The 20,514-nt window shown below is 40.4% G+C and overlaps 1 long non-coding RNA gene across 1 annotated transcript in view; it reads right to left on the bottom strand.

Moving 5' to 3' along the window:
* Window positions 1-9,293: 9,293 nt before the first annotated feature.
* The window catches only part of LOC116273795, an 83,659-nt gene continuing 72,438 nt past the window's right edge, over window positions 9,294-20,514 (bottom strand). The window contains exons 3-4 of the long non-coding RNA XR_004182212.1: window positions 12,181-12,275; window positions 9,294-11,255 (exon numbers count right to left, since the gene is read on the bottom strand). This is a non-coding gene — a long non-coding RNA (uncharacterized LOC116273795). The remainder of the gene's footprint in view (window positions 11,256-12,180; window positions 12,276-20,514) is intronic.

Genomic DNA, 20,514 nt, shown 5'->3' with positions numbered 1-20,514 from the left:
AAAATTGTGAAGACCTATAACAGTGGGGTAAAAAGAAGCAGATAGAAAAGGAGATTATAGGAAGCAGAATCAGTAGGATATAGTGACTGATGTGGATTGAGGGAGACAGATTCCTTTGTAGTGACTTCAGTTTTGGGGTGTATATAAATAAGAGCAGGCTAGTGCCATATTATAAATCTCAGTTAAAGAGGTAAAGCATGATGTGAAAGAAAGAATAAGATGAAAAGGGGGGAAAAAGTGAAGAATACCTCAGCAGCTATGATGACACGTTTCTACATAAATAACAGATGGTGAAACAATTTCATAGGTTTCTCCCTAATCTTCTGAAGTTCCTTACCCATGGCCAAACCAAGCTTTGTGCAGAACAAAACAGGTTTCCTAATAACAAAAGTAAAATTATAGGGTAATTTTGGTCCTTAAAAAAATGTATTTGCAAAAGAAATTACTCTGCTAAAGTTATCTTTGCCACCTCAGAAAAAATGTACAAAACACTCCAAAATTATAAATAAACTAGGTGATAAATAAGGGAATAGTTAGCTTCCTGCCCAGAACTGGAAAACATTTTCCTCTATAATTAATAAAAACAACACATAATAAAACATATCAGGAACATGCATAATTGTTTCAAACTCAAAAGTTTTATATCAGATGCAACAGGACAAATATTACATTTATATCAATGTCATCAGAACAAACTTAAAATAGAACACAATTTGCAGTCAGACAAGATGGCTGACTAGATGTAGTCAGGGGGAACAGCTCCCTAGGGACCAGGATGACTGACACACTTCCAACAGATCTTCAGAGGGAAGGCACTGAGAGTGGATGGAGGGAAGACACAGAAGCTGGGCTGAAGGAGGAGAAACATGAGAATCCTGAATGGGGTACTGCATGACAGGACTTGTTCCCAGCTCCAAAAGACTCCAGGGGAATGAATGAGTTGAACTGGCAAGGAGCAACCCACTCTCATCCAGGGCCTCTAGAATTCTGGCAGGAGGAGATCCCTCGACTACCATGGACACTTGAGTGGCATGGGGAACTCCTTAGAGAAGTGGTGAGGCAGCAAGCCAGTCAATGTGGAGCCCAAAGGTTTTAGTGCAGGAGCATCTGTAGTAGAGCATGGCCAGGGACAGTCATCCCTCTACACTCAACTTGCTCCCATAGGAGACTTTGGCCTTGGGGAACTGTTGGACTTGATCTCTGCAAGGTGGTCTTGCCCATCAGAGGAGGTCAGTCTGACCACAGTACCCCTTGGTCTGCTGGCTTCTCCTGAGGCCCCAGCCTGGCTGTACCTGCTTGCAGTGTAGCCTTGGGTGTCCTGGAGGCCAGCATCATAGCTCCTGTTCTGGTGGTACCTGACTAGCAGAGAGCTCCACCAGGGTGCCCCTGCAGCCACACAATAGCCTGACCGCTCCCTCCCCTTACTGCAGCTTCCCCTCAGGCCCATAGCCACCCTCCATGTGGTTTTGCCTGTATGTGTATGTGCGGGTAGATTTTGCCTTCCCTGACCTGCTAGCATGTGTGTACTGCCCTGCCTCTGCTGCCAACAAGAGTGCACTCTGCCCCCATGGTCCCACCATTGCAGTCAGAGCCAGTGAGCACAAAGCCTGCCAGCCCTTCCCACACCAGTGGCCTGCCCCTGCCCAACCCTGCCACCAGAATGAAACTAGGCACAGAGAACAGCAGACTCTCCCCTGCCCTGAATGGCCACAGATGACACACACAGATCTGGACCTGCCAGCACCCCGCCCCCATGCTAACACCACCATCAGCATGACCACCTGCACAGTCACCAACGGGTCCCCTTGTGTCCCCAGCCTCACTGCCTCCTCCACTGCTGTGAATTCCCACATGGAGGAAGGCACCCTGGAATCCAGTAGCACCCTGCCGCAGCCAACAAATGTGCACCCCACTGCACTGCCGCTGATGCTGGCACATGCAAACAAGGATGGATCCCAATGCCATCATCCTATTAAAGGCTTTGACTGGCACCACCCATTCGAGTGTAGTGAGTAGCAGCCCAAGAGCACTTTGGATGCCCCAGCACAGTGAGCTCCAAACCTAGAGGAGCTAGAGAACAAAGTTGGGGCCCCATATAAGTCCCCCAAAGTTAGAACATGCAATCCAGGAGTTGGGAGCTGAGTTTTGGCCCCCTAAAATCTTCCAGAAACAAAGGTAGGTGACCAAACCAACCTTATACCACAATTAAACCCTCAAGGTCATCAAATAGGATTTAAAAAAAAAAACCTCAGGCTGAGCACAGTGGCTCATGCCTGTAATCCCAGCACTTTGGGAGGCCAAGGCAGGAGGATCATGAGGTCAGGAGATTGAGACCATTTTGGCTAACACTGTGAAACCCTTTCTCTACTAAAAATACAAAAAATTAGCCGGGTGTGGTGGCAGGTGCCTGTAGTCCCAGTTACTCGGGAGGCTGAGGCAGGAGAATGGCATGAACCCAGGAGGCAGAGCTTGCAGTGAGCCAAGATCGCACCACTGCACTCCAACCTGGGTGACAGAGCAAGACTCCTTCTCAAAAAAAAAAAAAAAAAACTCATCCAAAGGACAGAAACTTTAAAGATTGAAGGAACACCACCTCACAAAGATGAGACAGAACTAGTGCAAGAACTCTAACAACTCAAAAAGCCAGAGTGCCTTCTTTCCTCCAAATGACTGCACTACCTCTTCAGCAAGGCTTCTCTGAACCAGGTTGAAGTGGCTGAAATGACAAAAATAGTATTCAACATATGAACAGGAAGGAAGATCATTGAGATGCAGGAGTATCCAATGTTGAAACCCAATCCAAGGAAGCTAAGAATCACAATAAAATGATATAGGAGCTGACAGACAAAATAGTCAGTATAGAAAAGAACATAACGGACCTGATAAAGCTGAATAAACACACTGTGAGAGTTTCATAATGCAATCACAAGTATTAGCAGCAGAACCGACCAACCTTCAGGAAAGAAGCTCAGAGCCTGAAGACTGGCTTTCTGAAATAAGACAGTCAGACAAGAATAAAGAAAAAGAAATGAAAAAAGAAATGAAAAACTTCTGAGAAATACAGGATTATATAGAGACTAAATCTATGACTCATTGGTGTCCCTGAAAGAGATGAGAAGAATGGAAACAACTTGTAGAATATATTTCAGGATATCATCCATGAGAATTTCCTCAACCAAGCTAGAGAGGCCAACATTCAAATTCAGGAAATGCAGAGGAACCCAGTAAGATACTTCACAAGAAGATCATCCGCAACACACATAATAATAAGATTCTCCAAGGTTGAAATGAAAGAAAGAATGTTAAAGGCAGCTAGAGAGAAAGGCCTGGTCACCTACAATGAAAACTCATCAGATAAACAGCAAATCTCTCAGTAGAAAGCGTACAAGCCAGAAGAAATTGGGGGCCAATATTCAACATTTTTGAAGAAAAAACATTCCAACCCAGAATTTCATATCCAGCCAAATTAAGCCTTATAAGTGAAAGAGAAATAAGATCCTTTTCAGACAAGCAAATGCTGAGAAAATTTTCACCACCACACCTGCCTTATAAGAGCTCCTGAAGGAAGTATTAAATATGGAAAGACTGTTACCAGCCACTACAAAAACACACTTAAGTACACAGACCAGCAATACTATAAAGCAACCACACAAATAAGTCTGCACAATAACCAGCTAATATCATGATGACAGAATCAAATTTATACTTGTCAATATTAACCTTGAATGTAAATAGACTAAATGCCCTAATTAAAAGACACAGTGGCAAGTTAGATAAAGACCCAAGACACAATGATATGCTGTCTTCAAGAGACCATCTCACATGCAATGACACACATAGGCTCAAAATAAAGGGATGGAGGAAAATCTACCGAGCAAACGAAGAACAAAAAAGTGGGGGTTGCAAACCTAATTTCAGACAGAAAAGACTTTAAAACAACAAAGATCAGAAAAGACAAAGAAAGGCATTACAAAATGGCAAAGGGTTCAATTCAACAAGAGAACCCAACTATTCTAAATTTGTATGTACCCAACATAGGAACATCCAGATTCATAAAGCAAGTTCTTAGATACTTACAAAGAGCCTTAGAATTCCACAAAATAATGATGGGAAACTTCAACATCCCACTGACAGTAATAGACAGATTATCAAGGGAGAAAACTAACAAAGATAATCAGGACCAAAACTCAGCACTCGATCAAAAGGACCTGATAAACATCTAAAGAACTCTATACCCCAAAAGAACAGAATATAAATTCTTCTCATTACCACATGGCACATACTCTGAAATCAACCACATTATTAAACATAAAACACTCCTCAGAAAAATGGAAAAGAACTGAAATCCTAACCACCATTCTCTCAGATCACAGCGCAATCAAATTAGAAATCAAGATTTTACTCAAAACCATACAATTACATAAAAATTGAACAATCTGCTCCTGAGTGACTTCTGGGTAAATAATTACATTAAGGCAGAAATAAAGAAGTTCTCTAAAACTAATGTGAACAAAGACACATCATACCAGAATCCGTGGGACACAGTCAAGGCAGTATTAAGAGGGACATTTATAGCACTAAAAACCCACATCATAAAGTTAGAAAGATCTCAGTTTAATAACCTAATATCAAAACTAAAAGAACTAGTGACAAAGAGCAAACAAACCTCAAAGCTAGCAGAAGACAAGAAATACCCAAAATCAGAGCTGAACTGAAGGAGCTAGAGACACACACACACACACACACAAAAACATTCAAAACATCAGTGAATCCAGGAGTTTTTTTTTCTGAAAAGTTAATAAAATAGACCATTAGCTAGACTAATAAAGAAGACAAGAGAGAAGATCCAAATAAGCACAATTAGAAATGACACAAGTGATATTATCACCGACCCTACAGAAATACAAATAACTATCAGAGAATATTATGAACACATCTATGCACACAAACTAAAAAATCTAGAAAAAACTGATAAATTCCTGGACACATACACCCTTCCAAGACTGGACCAGTAAGAAATTAAGTCCCTGAAATGATCAATAACAAGCTCTGTAATTGAATCAGTAGTAAATAGCCTACCAAAGCCCAGGACCAGACTGATTCACAGCCAAATTCCACCAGATGTACAAAGAAGCACTGGTACCATTCCTACTAAAACTATTCCAAAAAAATTGAAGAGGACAGGCTCCTCCCTAACTTACTCTATATGTCCAGTATCATCCAGATACCAAAACCTGTCAGAGACACAGTGAAAAAATAAAACTTCAGGCCAATAACCTCGATGAACATTGATACAAAAAATCCCCAAGAAAATACTGGAAAACTGAATCCAGCAGCACATCGAAAAGCTTATCCACCAAAATCAAGTAGGCTTTATCCCTGGAAAGCAAGGTTGGTTAAACACACACAAATCAATTAATGTAATTCATGATATAAACATAATTAAAGACAAAAAAAGACATGATCATCTCTATAGATGCAGAAAAGACTTTTGATAAAATTTAACACCACTTCATGTTAAAAAAAATCTCTCAATAAACAAGATATTGAAGGAGCATACCTCAAAATAATAAGAGCCATCTATGACAAACCCACAGCCAACATCATACTGAATGGGGAAAACTTGAAAGCATTTCCCTTGAAAACCAGCACAAGACAAGAATGTCCTCCCTAAACACTCTTATTCAATGTAGTATTGGGAAGTCCTGAACAGAGCATTCAGGCAAAAGAAAGAAATAAGGGGCATCCAAACAGGAAGACAGGAAATCAAACAATCCCTGTTCGCAGATGACATAATTCTATATCTAGAAAACCCCATAGTTCTGGTCCAAAAGCTCCTTAAACTGATAAAATAACTTTAGTGAAGTATCAGGATACAAAATCAATGTATAAAAATCACTAGCATTTCTACACACCAACAAACATCAAGCCAAGAGCCAAATCAGAAACATAGTTCCATTCAAAATTGCCACACACACACACACACACCCACACACACAAATACCTAGGAATACACCCAACTAGGGAGGTAAAAGAACTCTACAACACTTCTCAAAGAAATTAGACATGATACAAACAATGGAGAAACATCTTTTGCTCATGGATAGCAAGAATCAGTATCATTAAAATGGCCATAATACCCCAAGCTATTTTAGAGATTCAATGATCTTTCTATCAAACTATCAATGATATTCTTCACAGAACTAGAAGGAACTACTTAAAAATTCATATGGAACCAAATAAGAACCCAGATAGCTAAGGCAATCCTAAGCAAAAAGAACAAAGTTGGAGGCATCATGCTACCTGACTTTACAGGGCTACAGTAACCGAAACAGCATGATACTGGTACAAAAACAGACACACAGACCAATGGGACAGAATAGAGAGCCTAGAAATAAGGCCACACACCTACAACCATCTGATCTTCAACAAAGCTGACAAAAACAAGCAATGGGGAAAGGATTCTACATTCAATACACAGTGCTGGTATAACTGGCTGGCCACATGCAGAAGATTGACACTAAACCCCTTCCTTACACCATATACAAAAATCAGCTCAAGATGGATTAAAGACTTAAATGTAAAACCCAAAACTGTAAAAACTCTGGAAGACAACCAAGACAATACCATTCTAGACATAGGAATGGCCAAGATTTTGTGACAAAGATGCAAAAGGAATTGCAACAAAAGCAAAAATTGACAAACGGGATCTAATTAAGCTGAAGAGCTCCTGCACAGCAAAAGAAACCATCAACGGAGTAAACAACCTACAGAATGGGAGAAAAATTTTGCAAACTATGCATCTGACAAAATCCAGCCTCTATAAAGAACTTAAACACATCTACAAGAAAAAAAAACAAGCAATCCCATTACAAAGTGGACAAAAAACATAGATACTTTTCAAAAGAAGATATACATGCGGCCAAGAAGCATATGAAAAACAAAAAGCTCAACATCACTGATTATTAAAGAAATGAAAATCAAAACCACAATGAACTACCATATCACAGCCATCAAAAAATAACTAATGTTTGCGAGGTTGCTGAAAAAAAGGAACGCTTACACACTGTTAGTGGGAATGTAAATTAGTTCAACCATTGTGGAAAACAGTGTGACAGTTCCTCAAAGACCTAAAGACAGAACTACCATTCAACCCAGCCATCTCTTGCTGCATATATACCAAAAAGAATATAAATTGTTCTATCATAAAAACACATGCACATGTGTGTTTACTGCAGCACTATTCCCAATAGCAAAGACATGGAATCAACCCAAATGCCTACCAATGTTAGACTGGATAAAGCAAATATGGTACATATTCACCATGGAATACTCTGCAGCCATAAAAAAGAATGATATGGCTGCATGAAGGAGATGGAGACCATTATCTTTGGCAAATGAACACAGGAATAGAAAACCAAATACAGGTTCTCACTTAAAGTGGGAGCTAAATCATGAGAACACATGGACACAGAGAGAGAAACAATAGATATGGGGGGCCTACCAGAGAATGGGGAGGGCGGGAGGAAGGAGAGGATCAGGAAAAATAACTAATGAGTACTAGGCTTAATACCTGGGTCATGAAATACTCTGTACAAAAAAAAAAAAAAAAACAAAAAAACCCATGACACAAGTTTACCTATATAACAAACCTGCACATATACTCCTGAACTTAAAAGTTAAAAAGAAGAAAAAAAGAATTACAAAATGGTGTACACTTGTTGAAAGTGTACACATGGCAATTAATCATTTTTACAACAAATGTATATCATTGTGCAATCATAACAAAACAAAGGATTATGAAGGGAACAGTAATTCCCCATATTGAAAACCTATAAGCTTTGTGTGAACACCATGTATAAAAATAGTGAAAGTTTTTATTGTAAAAAAAAAAAGGGCCCGATTCTTGTTTTTTTATTTATTTAATCTATGTTGGATTGTTGACAATGATATTCATGAGGATAACGCATATCTAAGCTATTTCTATGTACTTTTTCCTTTGTTTCTTGAGATATAATTCACATACCATAAAATTACCACTGGAAACTATACAATTCCGTGTTTTTAGTATACCATATTCACAAGATGTACAACCATAACCACTATCTAATTCCAGGACGTTTTTGTTACCTCAAATGGAAACTCCACACATACATAATTTTAAAGAAACAGAACACTAACCATATTTACAAATCTAAACAGAGTATTCACGCAGACTTATTAGTACCAAGAGCAGGAATAAGGAAGTGTTGCAGAAGTAAACAGTTGGAAGCCATTCAAGTGTTACCCAAGGTGAAGGTTGCCCAATGAAAATGAACATCTCGTCTTCCTGGCATGTATATTCTTACTAGTGAGATGCATAAATCAAGCTATGAAAATTTGATGAAATAAAAGTCGAACTAAAACTCCTTTTTCTTTGATTACATTACTCTTTACTATTCCACATGCTTAAAATTTGGGTTCTGGAGTAGGTATCAATTTTCAGTCTACTCCATATTCATCTTTTCTTCTGACTAGAACTCCACATTCCCCAAACTCCCCTCCTCCTTCTTCAGGGAACTGCTCCTTTGCTTTACTCCAGCTACGTAATTCTCATAGCACTTGCCACGTTCTTAAAAATTCAGGCTGTAGTTATAGTAGAAAACAATGGAAGACAGAGCTAATGAATGGAGAGAAACAGAGTCCTAATGAAATCATTTGAGACCTTGGGCCTCAAGGTCTGCACCTACACCTGAAAGCCAGACATACCTTCTGGACTTTTTAGTTACATGAGGTATTAAATTCTTTATTTTGCTTATGCCGGTTTGAGTTTCATTTTCTGGAGCTCGCAATCTAGAGTCCTAAATGATGCAATGTATCAGTATATAATGTATAGAGGATCCACTGTCTCTAAGCTATCCATGAACTTGAAGCTCTGTACACAATGAATTGTTTCAGTAAAAAATCAAAACACCAAGATACTAACATACAACTGCAATATATAAAGCAATCAAATCTATATTCATCAGTTCTCACACTGCTATAAAGATACTCTCCAAGACTGGGTAACTAATACAGGAAAGAGGTTTAATTGATTCACAGTTCCACATGGCTAGGGAGGCCTCAGGAATCTTACAATCATGGCAGAAGGCAAAGGGAAAGCAAGGACCTTCCTTACATGGAGAAAGCAGACAGAAGTGCAAGCAGGGGAAATGCCAGACACATAAAACCATTAAATCTTGTGAGAACTCACTCACTATCACAAGAACAACATGGGGAAACTTGCCCCCATGATCCAATCACCTCCTTCCCTTGATACATGGGGATTATAGATCCCTCCCTTGACATGTGGGGATTACAATTCAAGATGAGATTTGGGTGAGGACACAGAGCCAAACAATAACAAAGTTTAACCTTCAAGTCCATTAAAGTCTACAAATGGCCAAGTGAAAACAGCACACTCCTCTCAAATTATGGTAATTTTTAAACTGTGAAATAGAACCAGAGAAAGCTTTTATCTGTTTCATTTGCCAAGTTAAAGGAAAAGGGAGTAACTTTAATTTTTTTCTTATCTTAATTCACACAGGGACTAATAAAGTTTAGTTTCCACCAAATATGCCTATGAGAAATCCTTGAAGTTGACTGTCAACATGCTATCCTGTAATTCAAGATGGCAGCAAAATCTCAGAATACAATCATGCAGATTAGATAGAAGATCGTAAGTGTACCCTCAATATATCTCTCAGGTGATTAGAAAAGTAAAGATTTCTCAGAGTCAAGAATACCATACCTCCATCTCCCATGGGACATTCTTTTTTTTGGTTTTAAGAAAATGACTCCAATGTCTCACTATTGAGTTACTAAAGCATTCATAAATGCAAGTCAGACACAAGTAGATAATCTCCAAAAGTGAAATGAAATAAACCACATAAAATTTAGCTTAATTATGCATTAAAATGAGTTTCTGAATTCACACTTCAAAAACACAATAAATTATGTATGGAACAGAGTTACGCTACTGCTTTGATGTCAAAACCAAAATGTCTCACATTGTCCACATGAAGAAAGTTGTTAGTAAACAAAAAGAAGACAAGCTTGATTATTTTTGACAATGATTATATTTTTAAATTTATCATGTTTATGAAAACTTTCATCCAATGGCAGTTATTCACTTTCCCATTTCCTGCTATACTTTGACTACGTAAATCTATGACTGGTGTTGGCCAGGGCTAGGGTCTCAAATATTTGATTGTTTGAGGTCACACATAATGATTTTAAATCAATATTCTGTAAACCTTGGGAAACAGAAAATTGTTCTATACCCCTACACAATCCTGCAAATAATAAAAATAATAATATAAATAATTAGGTCATTCTAAAATTTTACACCATGTACAACCCACCTTATCAGGGTGCAGACAGAAAGAATTTGGAGACATTTCTAAAAATAATCTGCCTTACAATCTTTGTCAGTCAAAGCATCAGAGAACATGACATTTGAACTCTGTTATAACAGATTATCAAGCAAAAATGATGGGTAAGTGTATTATAAACAAAGGGAACACAATGGTTCTCAATAGGGAGGGTCCTCCCTCCAGGGAGCATTTGGCAATATCTGAAGGTATTTTTTATTGTTAAAATTGGGAGGGTGCTATTGGCATGTAGTAGGTAAAGGACAGAAGTGCTGCAAACATCCTACAATGCACAGGAAAGCTCCCCACAACAAATTATCTGGGCCAAAATGTTAGTAGTGTCAAGGTTGAGAAACCCTGAGCTAGAGAAAAGAAAGGGAGAAATAAATGAATATGTTTAAAGAACAGGGCATACATTATCTATTAGTTACCTATTAGTTATCTACAAATTACCACAATTTCGGCAACTTGAAACACACATTTATTATCTCAGTGAATTTCTATGGCTCAGCAATATGGGCACAGGTTATCTGGATTTTCTGCTTAGGGACTACAATCTTCATAAGAGGCTGCAATCAAGGTGTTGGCCAGGGCTGGGGTCTTATCCGAGGCTTGACTGGGGAAGGAGCTGCTTCCAAGCTCACATGGTAATTGGAAGAATTCAGATCCTTGCAGGTTCTCAGACTGAGGTCCTCAGTTTCTTGCTGTCTATCAGCCAGAGGTCACCCTCTAATTCCTTACCATGTGTGTCTTTCCTTAGGGCAGCTCACACACAATATGGTAGTTTGTTTCAATATGGCAGCTTGTTTCTTTCAAAGCCAGCAAGAGTCTGTTAGCCTCTCTAGAGATAGGTTTTCACAATAACTAGCAAGAATTGGAAATCAATAAATAGTTGTTGAATTAAGATGAAATAAACATTAAGATTTTCACTGATTGATTAAGCATCTTATTTTTCTGACAAATAGCTGAGTGATCTGAAGTCTTTATAGACAGAATATATATGGTGTAAATTTGAGCTGAAGGCTTTTGATGAAATAGAGTAAAAAACATTGAATCTATAATTAGCAAAAGGGTAAGCAGAAAAGAGATCTAATATCCATTCTATTCTAGCTCTACGAACTAGGTAATTTTCAGACATCATCTGAGTAAATACTTATGACAAGCTTTATTTTATAAATGAGAAACATGAAGCACTAGGAATTTCTGTGACTTGCACCTCTAGAAAAAGCTCAAAATTGTAACTCCAGAACACTGGAATAATAAGCTCAGTGATTGTCTCCCCAGAAAAAAGAAATAAAACTGGTAAAAACTACTTTTAAAATACACACAACAGTCATCTGGCGAGTGTCTTAAGAACATACAGCAAATGGTGAAACATGTATTTAAGAAAATCTAGTAAATATCAGCAAGAAAAGCAAGTCTGTGGCCTTTGGATCATGACTTGCTCCCTTTCCCCCAGTGCCAATTCTGTATTTTAGAAGCTGTACCCCAAGTTCCTTACTCCAGGCAGTTGCAACCAAGAAGACAGGAGTTCTATTCCTTCCCCACACCTGGTTTGGGGCTACAGTTCCCCCGCATCAGGAGTAGGCTGCCACCCTGCCCCAACCATACCCTGTGCTGCAGAAACTCTATTCTAGATGGTAGAGAGCGCTGGGTCTCCCCATCTCTGCCCTGGCTCAAAGAATGGAAGTCTACTCCGGCCACAATACTGGGTTCCAAATTGCCCTCATCTCAGCTTGCTCATAGGGCAGAGATTTCACACATGAATATGGAGACCAGGGACTGTTACCTCTTTTCTTGTGGCCACTTGAAGAGTGAGGGGTTTCATTCCAGAAAAAGCAGGCTTCCATCCCTAGTTCTGATACTGTGGCTCAGGTGTTCTGCCTAGGGAGAAAGGCAGGCCAAAAGGAGACTTAATTCTGGAACACCACAGCTCTGCCTAAAAGGAGACTTCGTTTGGAACAGCACATAGAGAACTTTATGTCTAAGGGTTTTGTGAAAAAAATAAAATAAAGATTTTATGGAGGTGATTTTTAAAAACACTCAAATTCCCCAAAGTTTGTCTCCAAATCCCTCGCTGCTCACTGTCTGCCTTCAGGATGAGAAAGAGGTAAGTTAGACAAAAATATTAAAGTATGGTTAAGGAAAGAAAATACTCCACTAAGTAAATTTTATTACTAAAAAATGCAAAAGGTAACTAACTAGTCGAAAAAGATAAATTCTAAAGATAATTTTCTATCGGCATTTTTTCATTTAAGTTTTAAAACTGCATCTTTAGGGAAAAAATCAAGTCCGATGTTTATATTTCATTTACTAGTTTTCATTTAATTATGAAATGTTATAATTTAATAAGGCCTACAGTAGTCTCCATTTCCTACATTCCTTATTCTAGACCATATTTTGGACTGCTCACAGCCATGATAAATTTTTCTCTTAGCCACATTCATCAGACCAAAAACTAAATATGCCTTTTCTACAACATAATTTTTGCATAATATAACTAACTCAAAATGTGATACATGAAAATAAACTTTTTAATGGAAAAAGTCAATAAGGTTAGGTGTGGGAGCCCACACCTGCAATCCCAGCACTTTGGGAGTCCAAGGCAGGCAGATCACTTGAAGTCAGGAGTTCGAGACCAGCCTGGCCAATATGGGAAAATCCCATCTCTACTAAAAATACAAAAATCAGTGTGCGTGCCTGTAATTCCAGCTGCTGACTCAGGAGGCTGAGGCATGAGAATCACTTGAATCCAGGAGGCAGAGGTTGCAGTGAACCGAGATCACACCACTGCAATCCAGCCTGGGTGATGGAGTGAGACCCTGTCTCTCACACACACACATACACACACACACACACACACACACACACCCCAGTAGAAAATTAGAATTAAATTATTATTGGTCAGAAATCATATAATCCTTAAAATCTACAGATGATAATGATAAGGAAGGACAAAGAGTGACCTAGTCAAATGGTATGAGTCTCAAAGGACTCACAAAGTTTCCAGTTTCCCAGAAGTACTTTGCAGAAGCAGTTTTGAGCTCTAGCAGCCTTTTCCTTTGGGGCTAGCAAGTAGTTGTCTCCATCCAGAAATACTGGAATCCATTTCCATCATACCTATTCTCAAAATATGCTGATAAATTTAACTTCAATTTTAGTATCCTACCTCTCAAAAATAGGGTAAGGCATGGCACCTTAATTATTACCCAGGTTGGTATGTTTATGTGCTAGGCTAAATTTGGTGACTTTCCTCGAGATCCCAGGGCTAAACAGAAGAAACCCTTGACATCTGCAAGGGATAAGTCTCGGTTTCTTGGATAATTCCCAATTCTGGACTATAATAGCAGCAAATAATTTTCCCCACAAATCGCACCACAGAATGGTTTTACAAGAATTATTATAAGCACAGTGGAAAATAGAAAACAACAAAGCCACAAGAAATAATAAATAATAGTATTAGCTAACATTGATTTTCTATATGCTTGATATACTTTACTCGTATTAACTTTTTTAATACTTGCAAAAATGCTGAATTATAGTTTAAGCTCTCCCACCAAATAAATATCTCTCTTCTGCACAGCAATCATATATTGCAGCTTAAATTTATGCCTTAGGAAAATGGCCATTTATTATGTGACATTGACCTATCAGAAGGTATCACAAATGGTTGAGACCAAGAATGAATGCCAAGGCTGATAACACTGATAACCTCCCAGCTGTGGTAGCTACAGGGCTTTCCTTCTGCTTGAGAAAAAAAGCAGAGGGAAAAGTAAAGGGGACTTTCTCTTGCACCTGAGATACCAGCACAGCCACAGCGAGGCAGAGCACCAAGTGGGCTCTTGGCATTCCCAATTCCAGGACTTGACTCCTGGATGGTGTATTAGTCTGTTTTCTTACTGCTATAAAGACATACCTGAGACTGGGTAATTTACAGAGAAAAGAGGTTTAATTGACCCACAGTTCTGCAAGCTGTGTAGAAGGCATGGCCGGAGAGTCCTCAGGAAACTTAAAATCAGGGCAGAAGGCAAAGGGGAAGCAGGCACAATTTTCACATGGTGGTGCAGGAGAAAGAAAGTGCAAAGGGGGAAGTGCCACACATCTTTAAATCATCAGATCTCATGAGAACCCACTATCATGAGAACAGCAAGGGGGAAATCCATTCCATGATCCACTCACCTCCACCAGATCCCTCTCCAACACTGGGAATTACAATTGAATATGAGATTTGGGTGGGACACAGAGCCAAACCATATCAGATGGCATTTCTGGACCTGCCCTGGTCCAGAGTGGAGCCCACTGTCCTGAAGGGTAAGTCTAAGGCCAGGCAACATGCACCAAAAGTTGACTTAATAGCCTTTGGGACTTAAGGGAACATTGGTTGGTAGTCTGGCCATCTTCTTTGTCGCCTGGGGTGGTGGTGTCTACAGGGTGAGGCTCCTCTGCCTTTAAAAAGAGGAGGGAAGGGTGGGAGGACTGCATCTTGTGGTTTGAGTGCAAGCTCAGCTGCAATAAAATAGAACACCAGGTAGACTTCTAAGGTTTTTTTTTACTCTAGTCCCTGACTCTCAGACAGCTACTTTGGACCCACCCAGGGCCTGGGGCACCTTGCCTCCCTGAAGGGAAAGATACAGGCCTGGCTTTCTTTGCCACTTGCTGATTGTAGAGCCCCAGGGTTTTGAGGGGACATAGACAGTAGCCAGAAGGTAGCTACAGCAGGCCTTGGGCAAGACCCAGTGCTGTGCTGGCTTCAGGTCTGATCCAGCACAGTCATGGTGGTCACCACACGGGTGCTGTGTCACTCCACTCCTAGCTTTAGGTGGGTCAGAACAAAGACAGACTCTGTTTGTTTGGGGTAAAGGAAAGGAAGGGAAGAAACAAGAATGTCTGCCCGGTAATCCAGAGAATTCTCCCAGATCTTGTCCAAGAACATCAAGACAGTACCTCTACAAGTCTGCAAGTGCCACAGCATTACTGAGGCCCCCTAAAGTAAATACAGCTTAGATTACAACACCCAAGTCCTTTTAGATATCTGAAAAACCTTTCCAAAAAGGACAGCTAAAAATAACTCAAGACAGTGAAGACTACAATAAATACCTAACTCTTCAATCCCAGACACTGAAGAACATCTACTAGCATCAACACCGTCCAGGAAAACATGACTTCACCCAATGAACTAAATAAGCACCAGGGAGCAATCTTAGAGAAACAGAGATATGTGACTTTTCAGGCAGAGAATTCAAAATATCTGGGTTGAGGAAACAAAAAGAAATTAAAGATAACACAGAGAAGGAATTCAGAATGTTATCGGATAAATTTGATAGCAGACAAGCAGACAAAGAGATAGAAATAATTAAAAGAATCAAGCAGAAATTCTAGAGTTGAAAAATGCAATTGCCATACCGAAGAATGCATCACAGTCCTTTAATAACAGAATGGATTAAGCAGGGGAAAGAATTGGTGAGCTTCAACACAGGCTATTGGAAAATACAGGTCAGATGAGGCAAAAAAAAAAAAAAAAAAGTAAAAAACAATAAAGCACACCTACGGGATCAAGAAAATAGCTTCAAAAGCACAAATTTAAAAGTTATCAGCCCTAAAGAGGAGGTAGAGAAAGAGATGGGGTAAAACGTTTATTCAATGGCAGAATAACAGAGAACTTCCCAAACCCAGAGTAAGATATCGGTATCCAAGTACAAGATGGTTATAGAACACCAAGCAGATTTAGCCAAAAGGCGACTACCTCAAGGCATTTAATAATGAAACTCCCAAAGGTCAAGGATAAAGAAAGGGTCCGAAAAGCAGCAAGAGAAAAGAAACAAATAACATAAAATGAAGCTCCAATAGGTCAGTGTGATAGTAGGCTTCTCAGTGGAAACCTTACCATTCAGGAGAGAGTGGCATGACATATTTAAACTGCTGATGGAAAAAAACTTTTACCCTACAATAGCATATCCAGCTAAAGTATCTTTGAAACATGAAGGAGAAACGAAGACTTTCACAAACAAAAGCTGAAAGATTACATTAATACCAGACATGTCCTACAAAAAATGCTAAACCTAGTACTTCAGTGGAAAAAAAAAAAAGGATATTAATGAGTGATAAATAATCATCTTGATGGCAGTGGCTTCTGCCATGATGCTGGCTGCAGCAGGGAAGCATGGCTGGGGCTGCACACTCCATGGAGCTGGTGGGAGCCCTGCCCCTTCTGAGCCGGGGCAGGAGCTCCCTGGGTGTCACTGCAGCCACCCAAAGGCAACTGCAGACCCAGGCCTCCCGCTCTATGGAGCAGGCAGGAGCCACAGCCACCCAAACTGCTGCTGTGGACCTGAGCCTCCCTGTGCTCTGGGAGAGGGGCTGGGAACAGGCAGGATCTGACCTCCAAGGTACAGCTGCAGCTGCAGGACCCTCGACTGCAGACTTGGACCTCTGGTTCATGGATTAGGTGGGAGCCACAGACAAGCAGGAGCCCCACCCCTTCCGAGTTGGCAGAGCGAGAGCTCCCGGGTGCAGCTGCATTCTGCCTCCCAGGCACAGGAACCTGGGCATCTCTGCAGCCTGCTCCCTCGGGGGCCCCAGAAAGGAACCCCTCAATCCCTGCAGGCTTTGGGGTATCTTCTCCTGCTGCCTGACCTCTCTCCACTCCTGTAACCTGTTCTAATCTCTGAGCAGGGGATTGGGGCCAAGCCCCAAGGACCATGAATGGCAGCTGGAGACAGATTGATTCCTGGGCAGAAGAACGCAGGTCCCCAGTAAGGCCCCATCTTTAGGCCAGGGAGGGCCTGAAGGCTGGGGGCTGGAGTGCCAGACCCACAGACCAAAGAGGGATCTCCTGGTGCCTTTTCCAGGCTGCCCATGGCCACCCATGGACTAACTGGAACACATTTCCTCCTTTCTGAGGTCCATAAAATTCCTGGGCTCAGCCAGAGCAGAGCAGAGGATGACCAGAGGATAAAGAGGGCAGAGAGACAATGGGAAAACCAGCTGCAGAGAGGAACGACACTCTGCTGAGAGCTGCAGATGACAGGACAACCAGTTGCAGAGAGGAGCTACCCTCTCTGCTGAGAGCTGCAGAGGTGACCTGCCAGCAGAGAGGAGCCACCCTCTCCAAGGCCTCATATCTGCTGAGAGCTACAGACATCAGAATGACCAGTAGCAGAGAGTAGCTACCCTCTCCAGGGCCTCCTCACTGCTGAGAACTGAACACTTGACAGTAATCTGCCCACAGAGAGAAGCTACCCACTGCAGGTCTCCTATGAGCTGTTGTAACACTCAATAAAGCTCATCTTCATCTTGTTCACTCTTCACTTGTCTGCATACCTCATTCTTCCCGGACAACATGGGACAAGAACTTGGGCAAAGGCACTGCAGTCACAGAGGTTTCTGGCCAGAAAATTGACACCCTAAAGATCTAATAACAATCTGAGGGTACAAAACTCACTATAAGAGTAGGTACACAGAAAAACACAGAATATTGTAACATTGGAACTCTTATCCTAAGTAGAAAGACTAAACAACGAACCAATCTAAAATAATAACTACAACATTCCAAGACATAATGAGTACAATAAAATATCAACAGAAACAACAAAAGTTAAAAATTGAGGGGATGAAGCTAAGGCATAGAGTTTTTAATAGTTTTCTTTTTCCTTGCTTGTTTAGGCAAATAGTGTTAAGTTGTTATCTGGTTAAAATATTAGGTTATAAGATAGATTTACAAACCTCATGGTAACCTCAAGCCAAAAACATACAGTGGATACACAAAAAATAAAAAGCAAGAAAACTAAATTATATTACCAGAGAAAATCACCTTCACTAGAGGAAGATGGGAATGAAACAAAGAAGGAAGAGAAGACCACAGAGCAACCAGAAAACAAATAACAAAATGGCAGGAGTAAGTCCTTACTTATCAATAATAACATTGAATGAATGTAAAACTATAATAAGATATCATCTCACCCCAGTTAAAATGCCTTATATCCAAAAGATGGGCAATAAAAAATGCTGGCAGGGATGCAGAGAAAAAGGAACCCTTGTACTCTGTTGAATGTAAATTAGTACAACCCACTATGGAGAACAGTTTTGAGGCTCCTCAGAAAACTAAAATTTAGCTACTGTGTGATTCAGCAATTCCACTGCTGGGTATGTACCAAAAGAAAGAAAATCAGTATATCAAAGAGATATCTGCACTCCTCTGTTTGTTGCAGCACTGTTTACAATAGCTAAGATTTGGAAGCAACCTAAGTGTCCATCAACAGACGAATAGATAAAGAAAACATGGAACATATACACAATGAAGTACTATTCAACAATAAACAAGAATGAGATCCAGTCATTTGCAACAACATGGATGGAACTGGAGATCATTATGTTAAGAAAAGTAAGGCAGGCAAAGACAAGCATTGCATGTTCTTATTTGTGGAATCTGAAAATCTAAACAATTGAAATCATGGACATAGAAAGTACAAGGATGGTTACCAGAGGCTGGAAAGGGTATTGGAGGGCTGGAGGGAGGTAAGGATGGTTAATGGGTACAAAAAAATAGAAAGAATAAATAAGACATATGATTTGATAGCACAATAGGGTGATTATAATCAATAATAACTTTACTGTACATTTTAAAATAACTTATAAAGTATAATTGGTTTGTTTGTAATTCAAAGGATAAATGCTTGAGGGAATGGATACTCCCATTCTCTATGATATGCTTATTTCACATTGCATGCCTGTATCAAACATCGCATGTATCCCATGAATATATACACCTACTATGTACCCACAGATATTTTTAAAACTTTAAAACTTAAATTTTTTAAAAAAATAAAAGCACATTAGATTGGTAGAACAAAAGATCTGGGTCAGACATTGTACAAACACAGCCTTATAGGTCCAGTCTTCTCTACATGTGTGTTTTGTTTGACTCACACTGTTTTTGCTTTTGTTTTTGCTCATTGTATTTTTCAATTAAAATATTTTACATATAATTCTGAATTCCCAACTTTTACTTAAAAAGCTGATGAGGCGAGTCACAGTGGCTTACACCTGTAATCCTAGCACTTTGGGAGGCCAAAGAGGGTGGATTGCTTGAGCTCAGGACTTTGAGACCAGCCTGGACAACATGGCAAAACCACATCTCTACAAAAACACAAAAATTAGCGGGTGTGGTGGCATGCATGCCTTAGTCCCAGCTTCTTCGGGGGCTGAGGTGGGAGGATCACTTGAGCCCGGGAAGAAGAGTTTGCAGTGAGCCAAGATCGCACCACTGCATTCCAGCCTGAGTGAGACCCTGTCTCACAAAATTAAAAATTTTTAAAAATTTAAAAATCAAAGGCAGATGATCTGTCTATACTGAGCCCTCATTTTCACATATAAATAGTTTCAACTGTGTGGCAGTGACCTTTCCCCATGCTATTTACCACATTTCCCATGACCTCCTTTTATGTTATATTTTATGAAGCTATATTGTTTCTTACTTGGCCTTTCTAACAGTTGACTCTGTGACCATTGACCAAACTTCGTTTTTTCCTTTCCTTTTGAGATGGAGTCTCACTGTCGCCTATTCTAGAGTGCAGTGGCGAATTCGCTCATTGCAAGCTCTGCCTCCTGGTTTCATCAGCCATTCTCCTGCCTCTCAGCCTCCCGAGTAGTTGCCAGACTATAGGCGCCCTCACACTACCTCGCTCAATTTTTTGTATTTTTAGTAGAGACGGTTTCATAGGCAATAGCCAGGATGGTCTCCATCTCCTGACCTCAGCGATCCAGCCTCGCCGGCCTCCCAAAGTGCTGGAATTACAGGCGGAGCCAATCGCTACCGCCCATTTGATCCAAACTTTTTGAGACGGAGTCTCGGCTTGTCACCCAGGCTGAGTGGCTGATCTCAGTTTCACTGTAGCTCCGGGCCCCGGTTTACGCCATTTTTCAAGTTCTAGCCTCCCCGAGAAGTAGGACTACAGGCGCTCGCCACTCGCCTGCTAGTTTTTTGTATATTCTTAGTAGAGACGGGCATTTCACTGCAAGTTAGCTGTGATGGTCTCGACTCACCTTCATGATCCTCCCCATCTCGCCTCCCAAAGTGCTGGGATTACAGGCTTGAGCCACCGCGCCCGGCCCCATTGACCAAACT

Source organism: Papio anubis, chromosome 2 (assembly GCF_008728515.1).
Source record: "Papio anubis isolate 15944 chromosome 2, Panubis1.0, whole genome shotgun sequence".
Lineage (NCBI taxonomy): Eukaryota > Metazoa > Chordata > Mammalia > Primates > Cercopithecidae > Papio > Papio anubis.
Note: the sequence above shows the minus strand (reverse complement) of the source record. Positions and strands in the feature narration are given on the sequence as shown.